Below are 22556 nucleotides of genomic sequence, written 5' to 3'. Positions count from 1 at the left end.
TTATTTCACAATTTTCTTATCCATGACTATTCTGATGGGCATTTAAACTCATTCACAGCTCTGTCTGTTACACTAGAAACTTCTATAAACATGTATGTACAAGTCTTAGGACGGGGCATAAGCATTCATGTCTATAGGCAAATACCTAGAAGTGAGGTGGCTCCATCTTATGGCAGGCATGTATTTAACATTTGAAGAAGTTGCCAAACATGATTTGCAGACTTCACTGTCCCCTGTGGCTGCTTACTGAAGCCATAGTCAACCTCACAGTGTTCTTCAACATCGTGGCTGATGGCGAGCCCCTGGACTGGGTCTGCATCCAGTTGTTTGCAGACAAAGTTCCAAAGACAGCAGAAAATGTTCCTAGTCTGAGCACTAGAGAAGAAGGATTTGGATATAAGGACTTCTCCTTTCACAGAATTATCCCAGGATTTATGTGTCAAAGTGGTGACTTCAGAAGACATAATAGCACTGGCCACAGGTCCATCTATGGGGAGAAATTTGAGGATGAGAATTTCATCCTGAAGCATACAGGTCCTGGCATCTTGTCCATGGCAAATGCTGGACCAAACACAGTTTTTTTGTTTTGTTTTGTTTTATCTGCACTGCCAAGACTGAGTGGCTGGCTGGCAAACATGTGGTCTTTGGGAAGGTGAAAGAAGATGTGAGCATCCTGGAAGCAATGGAGCATTTGGGATCCAGGAATGGCAAGACCAGCAAGATCACCATTTCTGACTTTGGACTGCAAAGTTTTTTGATTTGCAGGCTTTTTACCCACAAGACCACTCTTTCTGTAGCTCAGGAGAGCACTCCCACCCCATCTGCTACAGTGCCCAGGCATCTCTGCTCTCATTGAAGTTCTTTGAGTTTCATATTTTTTTTCATTCCCTTCTAAGTCTAGGTGGATTGCAGAGTTAAGTTTATGAACATGAATAAAAACTAAATAAGAAAAAAGAAAAGTTGCTAAATCATTCTTCACCAGGTTGTGTCATTCCCATTTCCCAGAAATAGAGCTGATAGTTCTAGTCTCCTTAAAGTCTGTCATTATAATAATTGTATTATGAAATTTCATTTAGATTCAATTTTTACTTTAAAAATGACAAAGGATGAGAAATCTATTTGTGTGTGTGTGTGTGTGTTTTGACATCACATAGTGGAATTTCTATTTAACACTTTTACAAAAAAATGTATTTACTTTCTTGTTAGTTGATTCTGAGATTTTTTTTTAAAAATATATTATAGACATGAGTTCTTTGTCAAATACGTGATTTTAAAACATCTTATTTTAGTCTGTGGCTTGTTGTCTCCAAGCGGTCAAATTTTTTAAGTAAAATAATTTACTGTGATGAACTTCAGTTTAATTTTTGGGATTCAGATGATATGTATAAGTTTTTATAAAGCAATATTGGTAAGGTAACAGTGATTCAAAAATTGAGCTATAGCTCCAATCTCACCTTAGTGAAAGCTCTAGCATGCCTTTTAGTAAAAGTTGTCAAGCAAATTTCTAAAAATTCTATAGCAATGTAAAAGACTTGGAACATAAAAAGCAACTCTAAAAAAGATATAATTTTGGAGAATAATTCTACTTGATTTCAAAGTTAGTCTACAGTTACACTAAATGAGTCAACATTGAATTACATCAAGCAGATAAAAGATGCATTCAAGCGCATACACACACAAATGCATGTACATATGCACACACACACACACACACACACACACACACACACACACACACACACATACACACAGGGACAAACAAACCACACATGCACCTGAAATTTAAGACATTTTTACAAAGAAATATGCTGAGGAAGAAGTATTTTCAACTAATTGTGCTGGAACCATGAAAGAGCCACATGGAAAAAAAGAACTTTGATCTCTCTTTCACACCACACACACTCACATACCTCAAATTGGAACTGATCTAAGTATAACACCAGGTAAACAAACTCCTAGAAGAAAGTATGAGACCAGCTTTGCAACTCTGGATAGGCAAAACTTTTCTTGCACTCTTTGTACAAATTGTCAAGAACCTCTGTACCTAAGCACAGAACTTCAGTGAGTGTTCTGGTTTGGCGCCATGATACTGACCAGTGGTTCTCAACCTTCCTAATACTTCGACCCTTTAATACGAATCCTCATGTTGTGGTGACCCCCAACCACAAAATTATTTCACTGTTACTTGATAACTCTATTTTTGCTACTGTTTTGAACTGTAATATAAATATCTGATATGCAACCCCCCCATGGGGGTGTTGACCCACATGTTGAGAACCACTGAAATGAAAATACAGCTTTAGACATCAGGAGTGAGAATGAGTTGGAATAGAGGAACACAAGAGAATCCAGATATCAGGCTGTAACACTCCGACTAAACCAACACAGCTGGTTATTCTGTGATGGTGTGTGTCTCTGGAATGCCTGGGAATGGCTTGATCATAGAGTTAGGATTTTTGCTTGTTTGTTTGTTTGTTTGTTTGTTTTTATTTGTTTGAAGAGGAAAATGCTAGAAGTGTTTAGAGCAGCATTGTTACCTGTCATTCTCATAGTGTGACTCTCTCAGTTTCCATCTGTTTTAGTTAGGTCTGCCTTACAGTCAGTCATTGTGAAGATGAGGCTTCAGGGAGGTATGACATAGGTGCTGAAGGAGAGCTAGCGCATCACAAGGACATGGAGCTTTCTGATGAACTCATTCCTGCCCTAGGGTGATGTCTAGACAGCTAGAAGACACAGAACCAACAAGGATGTCCCATAGCTCTGCTAAACAACTGAGTGAGCCTCAAAGAGCCAGTGGGGTCAAAAGATTCAGAGACAGTGTAAGTGGAATGAAAGTGAGTAAGGACTTGGCAAAAATAAAACTGGGCTAGAAGGATGTGTAGGAAAACTGGCAGGCAAATATCTAGGAGATGCAACATATTGTAGTTGGGTTTTTTGCTTCTATAACTTGTAAATATTTATATTTACAATATAAATATGTATAAAGTACTGTAGGGTTATTTAGTATATTGAGAACTGAGGGCATATATTGCAGTGAACCTTTTACAAACATGAAAGAGATATTTTGAAAGCTGCAGAGATGCACATTCTTTCTCCTACATAGGGCACCATTTTGTAATAGTAAGGAACAAAATGTTTTCTTATCTAGGATCATTGAAGGTGTTATTTTGTAATAATCAGAGAAGCTTGTTAATAAATTTGGAAATTTGCAGCAATTCTAATGGGTTTTGGAATGAAGGGTTTAGGAATTATTTTCTGTATTAGTATAATAGTTACAGGTTTTTATACTTGAAACTGACTTTTATTTACGTAATCACCAATCATGCTTCCTTTACCCCATGAATGGTTATTATAATCTATGTTTACCTCATGTCATCATGTAAGTTAGACGATTTTAATAAGTTAACTTCCTAGACCTATGATATTCTTTGTATTGAATTAAGTTGTGTTTTGATGTCTATAATTTGATTGCCCATTATCCATCTTAACTCATTCACCAGAAGGAGGAGTAAACACAGCATTTTGGATAAAATGATAAAGACAGATTTAAGTGATGTAGACTTTCAATATCTGTTCTGCTTTATACACATATTATAAAGCACTGTCATCTTCTTTAAGCCTTACTAACCATTGTTTTTCTCCATCCATAGTATGTTTTGTTGCTAGACACTCTCAGGTCCTTGTGAACTTGATGAGGACTAGGAACAGGCACTACTTCTTATCTTTATTTCACCCCAGTAACATTCCAGTCACATGAAACCTAAGGATGCAATCACTTCTGAGGTTATATGAATAGAACTGGAAAGCTTCGAGGACATTTAAGAGAACTTATCTTTGGTGGTTTGAATGAGAATGGCCTCCATGGGCTCCTCTTGGTGAACTCTTTAGGAAGGTTTGATCTTCTTGGAGGAGATGTGTCAATGGGAGTGGGGTCTGACATTTTAAAAGCCCACTCCAGGCCGACTCTCTCTCTGTGTCACCTGTCTGAAGATCTGAATGTAATATCTCAGCTACTGCTCTGGAGCCATGTCTGCCTACCTGCTGCCATGCTCTCCACAATAATCATGGACTAACCTTCTGAAACTGTAAACAAGCCCCAAGGAAATATTTTCTCCTATAAACTATATTGATCATGGTGTCTTCTCACAGCAGTAGAACAGTAACTAAGACACTATCTCAAGGCTTCATTATAGAGACAAAGATGCTGAGATATTATGGGATGATTAATGCAATGCACAATTCTTGAGGTTATGGACAGGTGAGTTATCCAAATATCATAAACTGAGAATTACTGCTCTTTGAAAGAACAATATAACATTTATGATATTTGTGAGTGTCTCTGCAGAATAGGTGCTTTCTCGCATACTTTTGACATACAATGGTCCTTTATTCTTTTGCAAGATAATCTCATGGAATCAAGATCACAGCATTTGCATTGATATTCATGTAATATATATATCAGCTCAATGAGCATTAGCAAAGTTGATGGCAGGCATTTGCTGCAGTTAAAACACTCCCAGATCAAAGGTTATGTAGCAGGGTTGGTGACCCAATCCTCTACTAGAAGTCTTGCCTCCTTACAGGAGATGGCCAGTGCAGGCTCCATATCTCCATTGCTAGGAGTCTTAGTGAGGACCACCCTCATAGATTCTTGGGAATTTCCATTGCACTAGGTTTCTAGTTCATCCCAATATGCCCCTTAATTCCAATTGTCTCTCTCAGTACTCTCTCCCTCCATCCTCCCCACACTTATTTGTTCTGCCTACAAGATGTTCTGGGGGTGAAGATGGATCAGAATTGGGGGAGTGGCCAACCAACAGCTGGTCCAGCTTGAGACCCATGCTAAGAGGGAACCCATTCCTGACACTGCCTAGAGTGCCAGGACCCAGAGGCTGGATAGCCCAGAGACCTAGGATAGGACCAAACAAAACTGTGAAAAAAACCAATCAAATGATTCCTGATGATGTTCTGTTATTCTCATAGGTTGGTTCTTAGCCTAATTGTCTTCAGAGAGGCTTCACTCAGCAACTGATGGAAACAGATACAAAGACCTACAGTCAAAGATCAGTTGGAGGAGCTTGAGGAATCCTGTGGAAGAGGATGAGGAAAGATTGTAGGAGACAGAGGAGTCAAGGATACCACAAGAAAAACCCAGACTCCACTAACCTGGATTCATAAGGCTCAGAGAGACTGCTGACAACCAGAGAGGCTGCATGGGAGTGACCTAGGTCTCTTGCATATATGTTAAAATTTTGTAGCTTAGTCTTTTGTGGGACTCCTAACAATAGGATCAGGGGCTCTCTGACTCTTTTGACAGCTTTTGGGACCTTTTTCTCATACTAGGTTGCCCTGTCCAGCCTTAATCTGAGGGAAGTGCCTAGTCTTATTGCAACTTGATATGCCCTGTTTGGTTCATATCTATAGGAGGCCTTCCCTTTTCTGAAGAGAAACAGAGGAAGAGTGGATGGAGAGAAGGGGAGGTTGGAGGGAGGGACTCAGAGGAGATGAAGGAGAGGAAACTGTGGTCTGGGTGTAAAATAATAATAATAATAATAATAATAATAATAATAATAATAAATAACTTCCAGATCATTATGTGGGCACCAACTTTCACTAAAGACTGATGGATTCTGAGGATGAGAATGAATGTAGCTTCAGTTTTCCTTCCTTGCCCACAGTCAGGACAAATCCCTGTCACCCGCCAGTCCCACAGCCGCTCAGACCCAACCAAGTAAACACAGAGACTTATATTGCTTACAAACTGTATGGCCGTGGTAGGCTTCTTGCTAACTGTTCTTATATCTTAAAGTAACCCATTTCTAGAAATCTATACCTTGCCACGTGGCTCGTGGCTTACCAGCATCTTCACATGCTTCTTGTCCTGGCGGCATCTGGCAGTCAGTCCTTCTGCCTTCCTGTTCTTTTATTTCTCCTCTCTGTTAGTCCCGCCTATCCTCCTGCCTAGCCACAGCCGATCAGGTTTTATTTATTGATCAATCAGAACAACTTGACATACAGACCATCCCCCAGCACAGCCAAGTGCAGACCATCTCAAACACCTGCACTCAGGCCCATGGTCCTAATCATCCTCTATGCGGACCTGCTGGGTAACGCCACAAAGAACCCAAGAAGGGCTCCCACAGGACATACAGAACATCCCACAGCAGAATGAGCAGACATTCTCTTCAGCTGAGTGCCCACTGATGAACCCACCATGCTCCAGTAGACAATTGCAAACCCATGGCTATACAGATGACAATGGTTAAACAAAATAAAAATACATATGTCTGAGAAAGGGACTTGTGGATGCTGATACTAGGGATGGAATCAAGCTAAGAAATGCCAAGGGTGATGGTAATCAGAATATAACACATCAATATGTGAAATTATTAAAGACAGTTTTGATAGATGATAATTAAAAAGAAACCAGACCCCAAATCACCAAAATTAACATTGAAACACTCAGCTGTATCAGTGGAAACAGGGTGCAAGTTAATTCGGATACACTTTGAATCAAACATAAAACTTCACTTGAAGAATACCGCCAAGTTTATTGGTAATGTTTCTTTTAGAGAAAACATTATCTTGTCAATATTTTTGCATTTTTTTCTGGTCAAATTAAAGTTGGTTCTAATAAGTCAAAATAGAAATGTCTGCCCTAGGTAAACTAATTTTAAAGTGTTCTACATAGTAACTCATAAGATAGGAAAGTAATGAACATATAATATCTTAGAAAATAGGTAGTTGTAGCTAGAGTTTTCCTGCTGGCCCACAGTCAGGACAAATCTTTGTCACCTGCCAGTCCATAGCCGCTCAGAACCAACCAAGTAAACAAAGAGACTTATATTGCTTATAAACTGTATGGCTGTGGCAGGCTTCTTGCTAACTGTTCTTATATCTTAAATTAATCCATTTCTACAAATCTATACCTTGCACGTGGCTCATGGCTTACCGGCATCTTCACATGCTGCTTGTCATGGTGGCAGCTGCAGTGTCTCCCCGCTCCTTCCTGTTCTCTCAGTTCTTCTCTCTGTTAGTCCACCTATACTTCCTGCCTGGCCACTGGCCAATCAGTATTTAATTTATTGACCAATCAGAGCACACACAGACCATCCCACAGCATGTAGTATTTTTCCTGTCATGGTGTGTTAGTTAGGGCTTCTATTACTGTGAAGAAACACCATGACCACAGCAATTCGTACAAAGGAAAACATTTAATTGGGCATAGGTGGAACAGGTACCAACCACAGGGGTGGCTTACAGTTTCAGAGGTTTAGTCAATTATCATCATGGTGGGACATGGTGGTATGCAGGCAGACATAGCCCTGAAGAAGTAGCTGAGAGTTCTACATCTCGATCTGCAGGCAGCAGAAGTAATCTGTGTCTAAACTAGCATAACTTGAACATAGGAGATCTCAAAGCCTGCCCCTACAGTGACACACTTCCTCCAACCAAAGACACACCATCTAATAGTGTCACTCACTATGAACTTATGGGAGCAATGTACATTCAAACTACCACACAGTAATCTAAATCTGCAGAATTTGGGGTTGTCACATACAGCTGGTTGGAATTTAATAAACATAATTATTCTACCTATAAACCACAATATTGGAGAGCCTACATTTAGAAAGGCTAGAACGGTAATAACTAAATGCATTGATATTTGCTAGATGTGTTGATATTTGCTATAATATTAGGATAAAATGACTTTATAGGCAGAATTTCAGGACTTGTCTACAGTCTTCAGTATCGGCTACTTTTCTCATTGCTGTGTTAAAGTGTCTGACCAATAACATCATACCAGAGAAGGGTTTATTTTGGCTCAAAATGTGAGAGGATACAGTTCATCACAGCAAGGAAGACATGGTAACAGGAGTATGAAGTAAATTATTTACACTGCACCATAGATAAGTGTGCTAGCTAAATTAACGTCAACTTGACGCAAACCTATAGTCACCCGAGAGAAGGAAATCTCAACTGAAAAAGTGCCTCCATTAAGATCAGAGCATTTTCTTAGTTAGTGATTAATGGGGAAGGGCCCAGCCCATTGTGGGTTGAGACCATCCCTGGGCTGGTGGTCCTGAGTTCTATAAGACAAGCAGGCTGAGGAAGCCATATGGAACAAGCCAGTAAGCAGCACTACTCCATGGCCTCTGCATCAGCTCCTGCTTTTAGGTTCCTGCCCTGTTTGAGTTCCTGTCTTACTTCAGTGATGGACTACAATGCAGAAGTGTAAGCCAAATAAACCCTTTCCTCCCCAACTTGCTTTTTAGTCATGGTGTTTCATCAAAGCAATAGAAACCTAAGACAAATTGGTACCAGGATAGTGGGGTATTGTAATAGACCTGAGCGTGTTGTTTTAGGGAAGATTGTGAAAGGATTTTGGAAATTTGTGTTAAAAAAGCATTGAATGTTGGGAACACAATGAGCTGTTCTGTAAGAACTTGTAAGAAAAGAAAGTTGAGAGCAGTGTAGAAGATGAAGGCCTGGCTTGTGAAGTTTCAGCAGGAAGTTTAAAGACTATCAGGGCCATTTGTTATTTTAATTAAGATTCTGTGGTTCTGGTTAGCTGGGCTGAAGAATCACCTGTGATTAACAAGATATCAGAACTACTAAAGTGAAACTTTTGCTTTGGTGGGATACTCAATGCGGATCAATTGGAGCTGAATAATTGTTGCTGGTTAAGAATTGACCAGCATCATTGAGGTGAAATCTTCTGGAAAGTGTTTCCCGAGAGTCAGCAAACAGAAACTGTGTTCCTGAGGTGGCCAAGGTTGTACCTTGTGTTGACAACCAAACTTGGTACTGTAAGAGTCACGCAGGTGGTACTGGATTTGAAGGCATGAAGGATCATGGAGAGAAGCTAAGACTTGGCACTGTGAGAGGCCATGAGAAGCCACTGGTGAAAGTGCAGGCACAGTGGCAGTTGAAGGCCTGGCTTTGAAAGGGTCATGCAGGGATGTTGAGGCTTAGCACCATGAAGAGAGCCTAGAAGGGGCTTTTTGGTGAAAGTGCAGTCCAGTTGCAGCAGAAGGCACCAGCATTTTTGGAGATGCCAGTACATGGGATGACCACCAACAACACTAGCAGCTGTGGAGTAGAACCAGCTAGAGCCTGGAAGACAAGCTATGTGTGCTGCAGAGAGTCCAGTCAGAAACTGATGCAAGCCCCTTGGAGGAGCACTGAAGATGGTAAGTGGGTCCATCATTGGACCTTCTACTATTTACACTGTTGGGAGTTTGGTTTTGCTCTGTTCAGATTGTGACTGTGTGTGGTTCTTCTCTCTTGAAATAAGAAAGGGCATCTTTTATTTTTCAGGAGCCCATTGAGCTGAAAGACTTTAAACTTAAACTCCCAAATATTTCTTTTTTAAACAGAGAAATTGGATTTTGAAAGACACTGGACATCTTTAAAGAGACAACTTTAAATGTACTTGAATATGTAAGGATGTGAGATGTTTTAAGTTTGTAAAATGTTTTATGTGGTGATATCTTAATGTGTGATTTTGGATATGAAAAAGAAAGGAAAGATTGTGGCTTAAGAGTGATGCATTTATTGTCAAGTTTGACAAGGGCTAAGTTGTGTTGGCTAGATTTATGTCAACTTGTCACAAGCTATAGTCATCTGAGAGGAGGAAACTCAATTAAGAAAATGCTCAGAGAATTTTCTTAGTGATTAATGGGGAAGGGCCCAGCCCACTGTGGGTTGGGACCATCCCTGGACTTGTGGTTCTGGTACTATAAGAAAGCAGGCTGAACAAGCCATGTGGAACAGAAAGTAAGCATCACCACTTTACAGACTCTGCATCAGCTCCTGCCTTAAGGTTCAAGACCTGTTTGAGTTTCTGTCCTGACTTCCTTCAGAGATGGACTACAATGTAGAAGTGTAAGCCCAATAAGTCCTTTCCTCTCCAACTTGCTTTTTGGCATGATATTTAATTGAAACAATAAAAACCCTAATTAAGACAAAGAGAAACAGAAAGTGAACAGAAGTAGTGCCCAGTAGTCCATGACCTGTCGCCACTTTCTCCAGCAAGTCTCTACAGACTTTCCTTCAGATCCCATGACCTTTTCCCACAACACTGCAACTGAGACTAAGATTCAAACATAATCACCTATAGAGAACATTTCACATGCAAATCCCCACAAATATCTACTTGTTTCGTGGAAAGGATCATGATTACCATATGCTAACACTGGAATAGAGGATATCAGTAATGATAAACATACTTCTGCTTGGGCTTGTTCTGGCACCATAAGATAAAACCTCAATCGAAGGCTGCAGAGATGGCTTGCTGCCATGCCTGACTACCAGAGTCTCTGGAACTGCAGTGGAAGTGAGGAATCAACTCCTGCAAGTTATTGTCCAACTTCCACGCATGTGCCATGAAATGCACGCTCTTCAAATATTTGATTAATTAATTAGAAAAGCAAACAACTTAGTAAAAATGAAGTTTTCAGATAAGTTAACAAACAAATAAGAATAGCAAGCTGCTTGCTCCTCTTCATTCATTGTAACTGAGCAAGGCCATTTCTCTAAATGACAAGGTATTAGCGAGTATTAATGCATTTTGTTATAGTGAGGCACCTCAGATTATTCAAATTGTGCTTGGAGGGAAGGCTACTGAACTAGCAGTGATGACTTTCCTGTGATTTTTATTAGATAGAGACAGGCATTAATTACATAGAAATCCCTTTAGACTTACATGAAATTTAAGAACATAAATATAAAAATGTATAGTAAAAATAATGATGTAAATCTAATAAGTTTTCATCTATTTAATTCTTTTAAAGTATTTTATGTATTTTTAGATTTCTTTCCAAAATGCATGCCATAAATAAAAGTGATTATAGGCAAGCTGGAGACATAGAGAAGCATAATTCAGTTTTAGTGTTTAATATGGGACAGAGAACACAGTTAAGTTCAGTTATTTTTATGTTCCCTTCTGCTTGATTGGCATATCTAAAGCTACTGAAAATCCATATTGGAGTCATGAAGGAGACGAATGGCTTTGCTGAGAGATATTCTGCTTTAAATAGGATGTGTTTCTAGTAATGATGTTTTACCTCTAATAATTACTGTTTCATTGTAGGTGCTGACTACCACACATCTGGACAAAGTCTAAAGGAATTCACATTTCCAGCTTGCCTTAAAGATTATTTATGTGGTCACACACACACACACACACACACACACACACGCGCGCGCGCGCGCGCGCGCACACACACACAACCCATGTCTGAACTAACCATTCTTCCCATTTATTTTAGGGCCATTTTTTAAACTAAGATTTTACTCTATAAATAGTCTGATCTAAACTTAATATGAACATGCTGGCATTGAACTCCTACTGATTCTACTGCCTCAGCAATCTGAGTGCTAGGACCCCCAACATATGCCAACACACCTGCTTATTTTGGAAATATTTCATTTTGCATATATTTCCCTTGGATTTCTTAATAGCTCATATTTCATAATTTCTACTGCAAATTTTCTCATTTTTTGTCCTCTACCTCAATAATCTTGATAAGTTATAATGCTAGACCAAGAAAATGAATAACAGAGCTGTTTCTGAAAGTTCACCTTTAGAAAAACTACAGCAACAAGAAACCCACTGAAATAAAATTAGAAGGTCTAGTTCTAGTTTTCTTCTGTTGCTATGGTAAAACACTGAACAAGTGCATCTTAGAGAGGAAAGGGTTCATTTAGTCTTATACTCCAGGTCAAAGTCCATACCTGAGGGAAGTCAGGAGAGGTACTCAAGGCAGCACCTGCAGGGACAATGTAGGAATGAGACTTGCTGGCTTACTCACTTTAGCTCACAGTCTAGCTCTGGTCTATGTAGCCTCTTATGCAGCCTAAGCCAGACTACCTAGGGATGGAGTTGCCCACAGTGGGCTGGGCCCTCCTAGAGCAGTTTCAGTAAGATAATTTTTTAAAAAGACTTGGCACAAACTAATCTTATCTCAACTGAGATTTTTAGATGACTTTAGTTTGTGTCAGCTTGAGAGTAGAAACTAACTAGCAGCCCTTGTCATATTTCAACACTAAAAAAAAAAAAGTGGTTCGGTGACTAGCTAATGAGGTTATTATGACAGAGTAATTTCTGCCTGTTCCAAAGCCAGATAAAACAAACTAAAAAACATAGTCTGGAATACATTGATTTGTTTACAGTTTTTTCCAGAGAGAATGATCAGGATAATCAATAATATTAACCATTGGCAAATATACTGTGACTGCTATTGCAGATCACCATCTCTGAAGCATGACTGAGGAGATTGCTCTAGTTGAGTCCCATAAGCACAAAGTATAGCTGCCAAGCTGTTTTCAGTCATAAGAAAAACTGTTCAAAGAAGATTGTGCACTTTCTTCAGGTAACTCCAAATACTGGGACTCAGACTAATGTCTAAGGTTTCAGAAGGAACCCATTCTGTATACATGGTAAGAATGTTGTCATCAAGAAGGCCAGCTCTTGCAACAAGAATTTCTCTGATTATTCTCTGCCAGGAATACGTTTTCCCAGTGCTTGAAAGGATACATTATAAATTCTCATTTGTAATGGTTTATGAGGTTGTCAGAACACCTAAGAGCTTTACACAGTTATCATTTAAATGTTTGCCAGAGGCTTATGAAGTAGGATCTTGCATGTTCGTTCATTAACACTAATGACATTATGCATGAGATATAGGGTCTTTTAATAGTTTTCTTTTCTCATTAATGTGACAGAATACCTTCCAACAAGATATTTAAAGGCGTAGGGTTTGTTTGACTTATAGTTTGAGAGAATATAGCCTATTCAGCAGGGTAGACATGGCAGCAGAAGCAGGAAGTTGTCTGTCATGGTATACCTGCAGGCAGGAGACAGCCAATTGGAAGCGGGCCTGCCCACACTTCCTCCAATGAGGCTCCACTCCTAGAAGTTCTACAGCATTCTCAATAGTGCACCAACTGGCATCAAGGTTCAGGCACACAGTCCAATGGGGGATATTTAATATGCAAACCACAACAGTCCTCTACCTCCAGAGATCAGCAACTCCTTAAGGAACAAATTTCTATCTGAATTAGTAGAGACAGGAAGCAAGCTTTCACCCATAGACATCTGTTTATACAGGCATCTTTATTGATTGTCAGAATGAAACCAGGCTATAAACCCTGTGTCTCAGTAAAGTTCATGTAGACCAGGTCAATGACCTGGCAGCAAAAGAAAATACCATTTGAGACTAGGAGCTCCGTACTTTCTTTTTTGAAATTAATTAATTTATTATTTCTCTGTGTTTTTTACATTATATATCTTATCCCTTCCATTCCCTGTCCCTTTGCATGCACCCTCCACCCCTTCAATCCCCGCCCCCCAAATAAAACAAAATTCAAGAGAAAAAAAATGAAGAAAATAAAATGAGAAAAAATTAAAAAGGAAGGAATTAAAAATCCTATCATGGAAACTGCAGTGCGATTCAACGAGTCACACCATATACTCCTTTATCCATACATCACTACTTGTAACTAACTGTTCATTGCAGACTCATAGGTCTGGTTTATGGCCCTGTTCTCCACTACATGTTCAATGCTGGTCCCCACTTGGACTCTTCTGGACATCCTTCTGGCCCCCTATGTTGTTGAGATGCTGCAGTTTTGGGTCTGTGGGTCAGGTCTCTGTGTGCTCCAGCAGATCATAGATGGGGTGGATGTTGGGGCAGGCCAAGTCATAACCCTATGTCAGGAACTGGCAGCTATAGCACTGGTGTACCAGATGGGAAATGGGGACAGCTCTCTCATGGTCACAATTTTGGAGCTGGCTCACCTGTACCTGCTCTAAGTTTGTTGGCTCTATTGTGCCGCCCTGGCAAGGTGTAGGGGTGCTCTCCTGAGTGTTGCAGCTGTTGGGGTCAGGGTCAGCTCTTCCGCCTGCCTTGGCATTGGTGGGAGTAGGGGTACTTTCTCCCGACCCATGTTGCCACAGGACAGATGGGTAATTGGGACAGCTTTGGTGTTGGCTCTCCACACCTGCACTAGCAGTGTTGACCTAATGAGGTATAGGGCCTACTCTACTGAGTGATGCAGTTGCTTTGTTATTGAGCTGCATCAAATTCTCATCTGACTTGTGATAGGGTGGTGGGAGAGCTGACTCTGTAGTCATGAAAGTGAGAGAGCTATCCTGATCCCTACCAGCTGCTACACTCGGAGAGCAGACCCTGCACCCTACCAGGGCAGCATAACAGAGCAAACCATTTAGTGCAGATGTGGGTGAGCCAGCCCTGAAAACATGAGCATAGGACAGCTATCCCCATTACCCACCTGCCTTGTGGCGGCATGGACGGAGTAGAGTTTCTTCCCTGCCTATCAACATTTGAGGCAGGTAGGAGATGCCCTGTGGTCCTAAGTGTGGGAGAACCATCCCTGACCACCACCAGCTGCAAACACTTGGGAGAGCAGGTCCTGTACCTCACCAGGGCAGCACAATTGAGCCAACCTGTTTAGTGCAGGTGTGGGTGAGCTAACCCTGAAATTGTGAGCATGGGAAAAGCTGCCTCATTACCCATTTGTCCTGTGGTAGCATGGATAAGGGAGAGCTAACCCCACCCCCATTGATGCCTGGGACATGTGAGAGAGCTGGCCTTGTGATCTTTAAGAGCTGGGGAACTGTCCCTGACCCCACCAGCCAGAACTCTGTAATTTTCTACGCTCCCAGATTATTTAAGTTAGTCTATGTTTGTGTTCTTCGCCATAAAAATGTGATAAAGGCTACTGTTCAATCTTTGTAGGTGCCTATCAGGTATTGAAGTGTAGCAGACAAGCCCCTGGCCTTGTCCATGATGACCCTTACTACTCCACTTTGAAATATGAGAAAAGTCACTATTTGTTGTTGCTTGATTTTATGATCATGGGATTGAACCCAGGACCTCTGGCATGCTCCACCATTGAGCAATACAGTGTATTTCCATTCCTAGGAAATTTGTCTGGTTTTATTTGTTGAGTTTTGAGATAGGATTATGCTATGTAACCCTTGATATTTAATCCTTTCCATGCTCCATTGTAGCTAGATTTTTCTCCAGTCCTGCCTGGCCCACAGTCAGGACAAACTCTCTCACTGCCAGTCCCACGGCCACTCAGACCCAACCAAGTAAACACACAGAGACTTATATTACTTTATAAATGTATGGCCATGGCAGGCTTTTAGCTAGCTATTTTTATATCTTAAATTAACCCAGTTCTATTAATCTATAAGTTGCCATATGGCTCATGGCTTACCGGCACCTTACATCTTGCTTGTCATGGTGGTGACTGGCAGCATCTCTCTCCTCAGTCTTCTGCTTCCCAGAATTCTCCTTCTGCTTGTCCACCTATACTTCCTGCCTGGCTATGGCCATCAGTGTTTTATTTATTAACCAATCAAAGCAAACATTTAACATACAGACATCCACAAGCACTCTGTCGTGGTTGCTTACTATATTAAATATACCAAAACTCATGGTTGTTTAGAGCCAAAACTTCTTCATTTGAAGTAAACCTTCATCAATGATATTTGTGTCTCAGAAATTGAGAAAGAGTATCTCAACTGATCAATTAAATCATCATATTCTGAATGATAGACTTTATGGGCTTTGTCCCATTTGCTTATAAACATGTTAAGGGTAATGGCAGTAAGCACTTGACTTTTAAAGTGCATTGGTCTTTCAGATTTATCTGAAGAAAAAAAAAGTAGAATGTTGAGAGTTGGGAGTTAACAGAAGAATGGCCTGACTTCAGCCTCTCAATTTATCTAAAAGGTAGGTAGACACTTTCTTCTTTAGCAAAGTGTGAGAAAAGCCAGTAGATTAGTGGTGTGGGGCATGCCATCAGTACCACAGCTGAGCACCTAGGGTGACCTAGAAGGTCAGCCCATTCTCTAAGAAGATGCCCAGTCTTCTCATGCTTATGTTCAAGGGTCAGCTAAGCTTAATGGAACTCATGTTTGGTGGGTCAAGTCAGCTGGTATTTGTCCAGTTTGGTTCTTGGGGATAAGTAGTTCATCTTATCATCCATAAAGTATCTGTGGTGGTGTGAAAGACACACACACATACACACACGAAGAGAGACAGAGAGAGAGGAGAAAAGCTGATTACCCTTGAAGCGTTTAGAGATTATCCCAAGTTCTTTCCTGTGTGCACTTGTTTTACATTGTGTCACTTAGACTTCAGGTGTGTGAGTTTCCTTGATGGTCATTTGGTCTAGGAGGCTTTTACAAATAAACTTTGATTAAAGTTCTTGCTCTGCCAAGTGTTGTTTGACATCTGGAAAGTTGGTCATTTAGAGAGCCACTTAGAGGTAACTGAGAGTGTCTTCAAATTGACCTGGCTACAGAAGAATGGAAGTTAACATGAGAACTAAGGGGCTGACATAAAAACATGGTGTCTACAGTATGCAGGTGCTCAGGAAATCATCACCTACTCCACTTCCTACTACATAACATCCTAGACATTCGTACTATAGTCAAATCAACTGGGGAAAACGAACAGAAAAATAATTATAGTTACTCAGAGTGATTCTCATAAGAAACTGAAGGCAAAGTTTTCTTTTCCTTTAAAGATCCCAAGTGTTGCTGAGGTGTTTTGTAGTCTAAAGAAATGATGACAAATCAGCAGACTTATATTTTTCTTTTCTCTATTGTGATTGTCAGGATGAAAGTTCAAAATGCAGTCAAGTAGTAGATACACATTTAAAAGTGCTGTCTGCTATATTTAATATAATTATAAATTTTCAATATTTTATCACAACAAAGTCATATTATGATAGCAAGACATATTAACATATTTATAATATTACCCTTTGTGCCCAGCAATAACTTGCATGGTCTCTAATTTGAACAATCTTTTGTTTCAATTCAACTATCTTTCCTCTGCAAAACACCACCATTGACCCTAAGGTCAGTCTACACTATCTATTCAGTAATTGGCACCATAGTCTCATTGTATTTCATTTAGCAGAATGCTTATCAGGAAAAGACAGGAAGAGAGAAATCCACAGCTCTTGCAAAATTAATAGAAGTATAATAATAATAACACTAATAAAAGATAGGCTTTAGAAAGCAGATTGGGGAGAATGAGATAGGTGGCAGAGAGAACTGATACTTATGCATTTGATAGAATGGTAAAATAGCGTTAATACATCTGTGAAGCTTCAGCAATGAATGGCTTTGGGGTATGGCATGTGGCTTGTGATCCTGTTTCTGGTGTCAGGTACCTTAGGAAATTTTTACTTTCGGCTTTGGGTTGAAACAAAAGATTGGTTGTTTATCTGTCAGTAAAGGATAGACATGTAAATGGACAAGTGGAGAGTAGTTAGAAGGGCTCTTTAAATGTACTGACTCATCATTCATCATTCACTAAAACTTGTTTGAAAAATGTTAACATTAATTAGTGAATTTTCTTTTCTTTTTCTTTTTTTTTTTGCATTGCAGTAGAACTCCCAACCTCTGGCTTTAACAATGTTCAAACTGGGTGGAGAAGTAACCATGAGAACTGAATAAGTTGACAGGGAAAACAGTGTACACTGTATGGCAAGTGCTCAGAAATGGTAGCTGTGATGATTAATAATGCCACCACACTACATCCTTTCCACATTTACTGCTTTCTATTTGTCTAGATCTTCCCTGTCAGTCAGTTCCAAGGTAAGGTCATACTCCTGCAAGAGCTTCACAAAGTGGGATGTAGATGTCCATTTAGGGCTGGGCACTCCACAGTCAGTTATTTTTCTGTGCTCTGATCAGTTATGAATCTCACATTAACTGCTATCCACTGTGTAAAGAAGCCTCTCCGATGAGGACAGAGAGCTGCATCTATCTATGGTAGGACAGCAATTAGAAGATAGTTTGGTACAATGTCCATTTAGCAAACAATAGTAGTAGATTCTCCCAAGATTTTGGTCAGGTTACAGTACCAGTCATGAGTTCCTTATTTTGGAGATGGCTTTACATTTGTTTAATATCTCTTTTTGTTTGCTACTGACCTAAGCCCTGCTCCAGTGGGACTTCTGATATAGTATAATCAGGGAGTGAGGGACAGGGGAGAGAGAGAGAGAGAGAGAGAGAGAGAGAGAGAGAGAGAGGAGAGAGAGAGAGAGAGAGAGAGAGAGAGAGAGGATAAGGAGGAGTCATTCTCAATGAAACCTCTGGATTTGCTCATAATACATATGCAAGAGAGGTTCTGAATCTCTAAACAGAGTCTAAGAGTGAGAAGCCCCTTCTTCCTTGATGATGGCATTCCAAATTAATGGCTTTCATGTCTTTGAGATGTAGATGTTCCTCAACTTGTAGTGAAGTTATATTTCCATCAGTTTGTCCTAGCTTGAGAAATTATTAAGGCAGGGAGGGGCTGAGGAGTCGGCTTACATAGTAAAGACTTGCCTTGTAAGTATGAGAGACCTAAGTTCAATTGTCAGAATGCATGTAAAAATTGGCAGGTATAGTGGCTCATGCTTTGATCCAGCATTGGGAAAGTGGTGACAGCTGAATCCCTGAGGCTCACTGGCCTTCCAACATTGACTCCTTGGCAAGTTCCAGATCAGCAAGAGATCCTGTCTGAAAATAAAAGACATCAACAGTATCTGATGAACAGCAGCAAGGTTTTCCTCTGGCCTCCACAACATCGACTGCTTGGCAAGTTCCAGATCAACAAGAGACCCTGTCTCAAAATTAAAAGACATCAACAGTATCTGATGAACAACAGCAAGGTTTTCCTCTGGCCTCCACAAGCACATGCACACACCCATCCTCCAGCATACACATGAATATGTTCACACACATGCACACATATACAAACACTCAAAAATCATTAGATCAAAGTACATTTCCCTCCAATGTACTGATATTGTAGTTTAGCTTAGATTAATATTCCTAGGACACTTATATTAGCCTATAATTGGACAAAATAACATAAAATATGTAGTTTTCTTTTTTAATCTCTGTAGATTTGGCTATAATGTGTGTGTGCGTGTGTGTGTGTGTGTGTGTGTGTGTGTGTGTGTGTGTGTATTGGTATGTAGGCACATTGGTACAGTGCTCAACATGGGTTGAACTTCTACTCTGTTTGGACAGGGTCTAGTTGTTGTTTTTTCACTGTGTACACCAGCTTACCTCCCTTACAAGCTTCTAGTGTTTGATTCCCTTGTCTCTGCCTCTAAACTCCCTGGAGGAGAATTGAGGTTACAAATGTAAACTTTACTATGTCCAACATTTGCATAGGTTCTTGGGATTTAACTCAAATCCTCATACTTGTACAACAAGCACTTTGCACACCAAACTATCTCCCTATTCTCCCTAACTGTTTTGTGATAAAAATATTGATATCTAATACAATTTCCTTCATATTATGGAAAGAAAATATTATGGACAAAAGTAAACACTACCAGTGCTTAAATCTACAATTGTGACTGCCTGCAAGATATGCTGGTATAGTAATGGTACAATGCTTGTGGGAATAGCCAATCAATATCTGATACAATTTAAGGACTACTCTATAAGATGGAACCCATACCCAACACTACTCAGGTGTCCAAGAACCTAAGACTTGATAGGTCAGGGACATACAAATACTACTGTTCTACTAAAAGAACATAGCAATGAAATGACTCCTAATGACATTCTGCTATACTCATAGGTCAGTGCCTTGCTCATCCATCAACAAAGAAGCTTCCTCCTGCAGTTAGAAAGGAACAAAGCCAGAGACCCACAATGGAACAAAGTACAGAGAATGAGAGACTTGGAACATTTGGTCCTAAATGGTATGTCTCCATCAATATCTCCCAGGGCTCAGGAAACCCTGTGGAAGAGGAGGCAGAAAGAGTGTAAGATCCAGTGTGTCTGGAGGACACCAAGGAAAAGAACGTGGTCTAAACACAGCAAGACTGACATATATATGAACTCCTAGAGAGTGTGGCAGCATGCACAGCCCTGTGCAGGTCTAAGCAAGATGGGGTCCTGGTGCAGAGAGGAGAAGTGGTCATAAATCCCCATCCTCTCCTAACTCAGAAGCTGTATCTAATAACTGCTCAGAAAGGAAAAGGTAGTTTTTCTCCAATGGAGTCTGGCACATGCTGGTAGGATTTGCTAAAGGAGACAGAGGCAGGAAGATCCCCAGTTTGAGGCCAGCCTGGAAGCTTGCTGAGGAGAAGCTGTGGCCTGGGCAGGATTGGACCACAAATGGTAGCAGCAGGACTAGGGAGGCGGCTATTGCTTCTCATCATGTTGGTGCGATGGCGACACTGCTCCAGAGATGAAGTGTTTAATGCTGCTTGTTCAGAGAACAATTGCCAGGACCATCGTGTTACAGAAAACACTGGCAAAGGTCAGTTTGGAGAAGTTTGGCAGGGCAAATGGTGGGGAGAAGAAGTTGCTGTGAAGATATTCTCTTCTAGGGAAGAACATTTGTGGTTCCGAGAGACAGAACATTTATCAGACTGTGATTGCTCCAAACCACAGAGGAAGCACAAAAAGGAAAAAAAAATTTTTTGCAGGGAACTATGACCATGCCTAACAACTGTGGTAATATTGTGTTCCCTGATATATTGTGAGCACTAATAAACTTATCTGGGTCAGAGAACAGAAAAGCCATCATTAGATATAGAGGCCAGAAAATGGTGGCACATACACCTTTAATCCTAGCATTCCAGAGGCAGAGATCCATCTGGAACTCTGTGAGTTCAAGGCCACACTGGAAACAGCTAGGCATGGTGCATACACTTTTAATCTCAGGAAGTGATGGCAGGAAGCAGAAAGGTATATAAGGTGTGAGGACCAGGAACTAGAGTCTGGTTAAGCTTTAGGCTCTTGAGCAGCAGTTCAGCTGAGATCCATTTGGATGAGGACTCAGAGGCTTCCAGTTTGAAGAAACAGGATTGGCTGAGAAGCTGTCAAGGTGAGGTCAGCTGTGGCTTGTGTCTGTGTCTCTGATCTTCCAGTATTCACCCCAATACCTGGCCCTGGGTTTGTTAATAAGACCTTTTAAGATTCATGCTACAAACAGCGACTTTGAAATTTCCAAAAGGATGATGGGATTGCACAATGACAATTCCGCACGGACTATGATAAGCCATTAAGCTGATTAATACCACCCAAAGATCGGCTTTGGACTAAAAACTATTCAGGACAATTTTGAGATGCTAGCTAAGATGATCCAGATTCACAGACTATTTGAGCACGGATTTGAGACAAGCCCTGCATTTTCCCATTATGCAGAGACTGGACAACAAATGATACAGCTACCTCTCCCAGGACTTGACAATTAACACACAAATTTTCTTTTCAGGATCCCCTAAAGATGTCTTCACCCGAGACAGCAAAAAGTAATTTTAAGATAATGATGCCCACATTCCCAAGAGGTAGGATGGGTAGTTTTTGGTCATTTGAGTTATGGATATTGTCATTATTTATGATGGTTGGCTACAAGCTGTTAATTGTTAATGGTTAAAAAAAGCTAAACAAAGGAGATTAGATTCAGGGTTCTTGTTTAAAAAAAGAAAAAGCAAAAAGCGGATATAGACAAGAGGTAGATTATTGAATCTACTCTGAGAAAAAAGATAGAAATAATAGAATAAAAGGGTAGATTATTGAATCTACTCTGAAAAGAAAAAATGGAAGATATAGAAATAATAAGATAACAGGTAGATTGTTTTAAAAAATGAAGATATAGAAATGATAAGATAAAAGGTAGACTTTTGAATCTACTCAGAAAAGAAAAAAGAGAGAATATGGATATAAGATAAAAGGTAGACTATTGAATCTACATTTAAAAAGGTACTACTTGTTTTAGATAGGATAAATAATGATTTTTTGTCTGAATCTGTCAAATGTTAATGGACTAGACATTGTTAATGTAATTCTTAACTATATATATATATATATATATATACTTATTGGATATAGTTATAAGCTTCTTTATTATCTTAGACAATATAGGGGAAATGTGTGATATTGTGTCCCACAATATGTTGTGCACCATAATAAATTTATATAGGGTCAGAGAGCAGAACAGCCACTAGACAGACATAGAGGCAGAAAATGGTGGCATATGGTGATATTTTATTTGTACTGAAATGTAATTTTAATTTTATGTTAATAAAGTTGCCTGGGGTCAGAGCTATTAGAGCCATAGCAAGAGCGTGGTGGTTAGAAGAGCTAGGTAGATTTCTGTGTGTTCAGGGATACAGCCAGTATTGGAGACATATGCCTTTAAGACCTGGAGGGCGGTACTTACAGGCAGTGATGAGGCAGTCATGTGGTTGGGTTTACAACCAATGAGAAGGCAGAACAGAAAGACTATTTAAACACAGACAAACAGGAAGTAGCTCTCTCGCGGGGAAGTTAGGAGCACTGCAGGAGGTAAGATTTTATCTCTGAGCTCTGACCTTTCGGCTTTCTCTTTTACATTGGCTCTGTGTTTTTTATTTTAATAAGATGATTGGTTACATCTACATCTGGCGCCCAACGTGACAAGAATCCATTAAAAACTGCTTGGGGCCAGCTCCCTAGCCCCGGCCCAGGTCTGCTTGGGCTCAGGCCAGACTGTGAGCTTCTTGCT

General features: G+C 40.2%; 1 pseudogene; it reads left to right on the top strand.

Moving 5' to 3' along the window:
• Positions 1–209: 209 nt before the first annotated feature.
• Positions 210–856, top strand: LOC114685606 (annotated as a pseudogene).
• Positions 857–22556: the final 21700 nt, after the last annotated feature.

The sequence above is a fragment of the Peromyscus leucopus genome, chromosome 5, assembly GCF_004664715.2.
Source record: "Peromyscus leucopus breed LL Stock chromosome 5, UCI_PerLeu_2.1, whole genome shotgun sequence".
Taxonomy (NCBI): Eukaryota; Metazoa; Chordata; class Mammalia; order Rodentia; family Cricetidae; genus Peromyscus; species Peromyscus leucopus.
The sequence above is the reverse complement of the archived record's forward strand: the minus strand, read 5'-3'. Positions and strand labels throughout refer to the sequence as shown.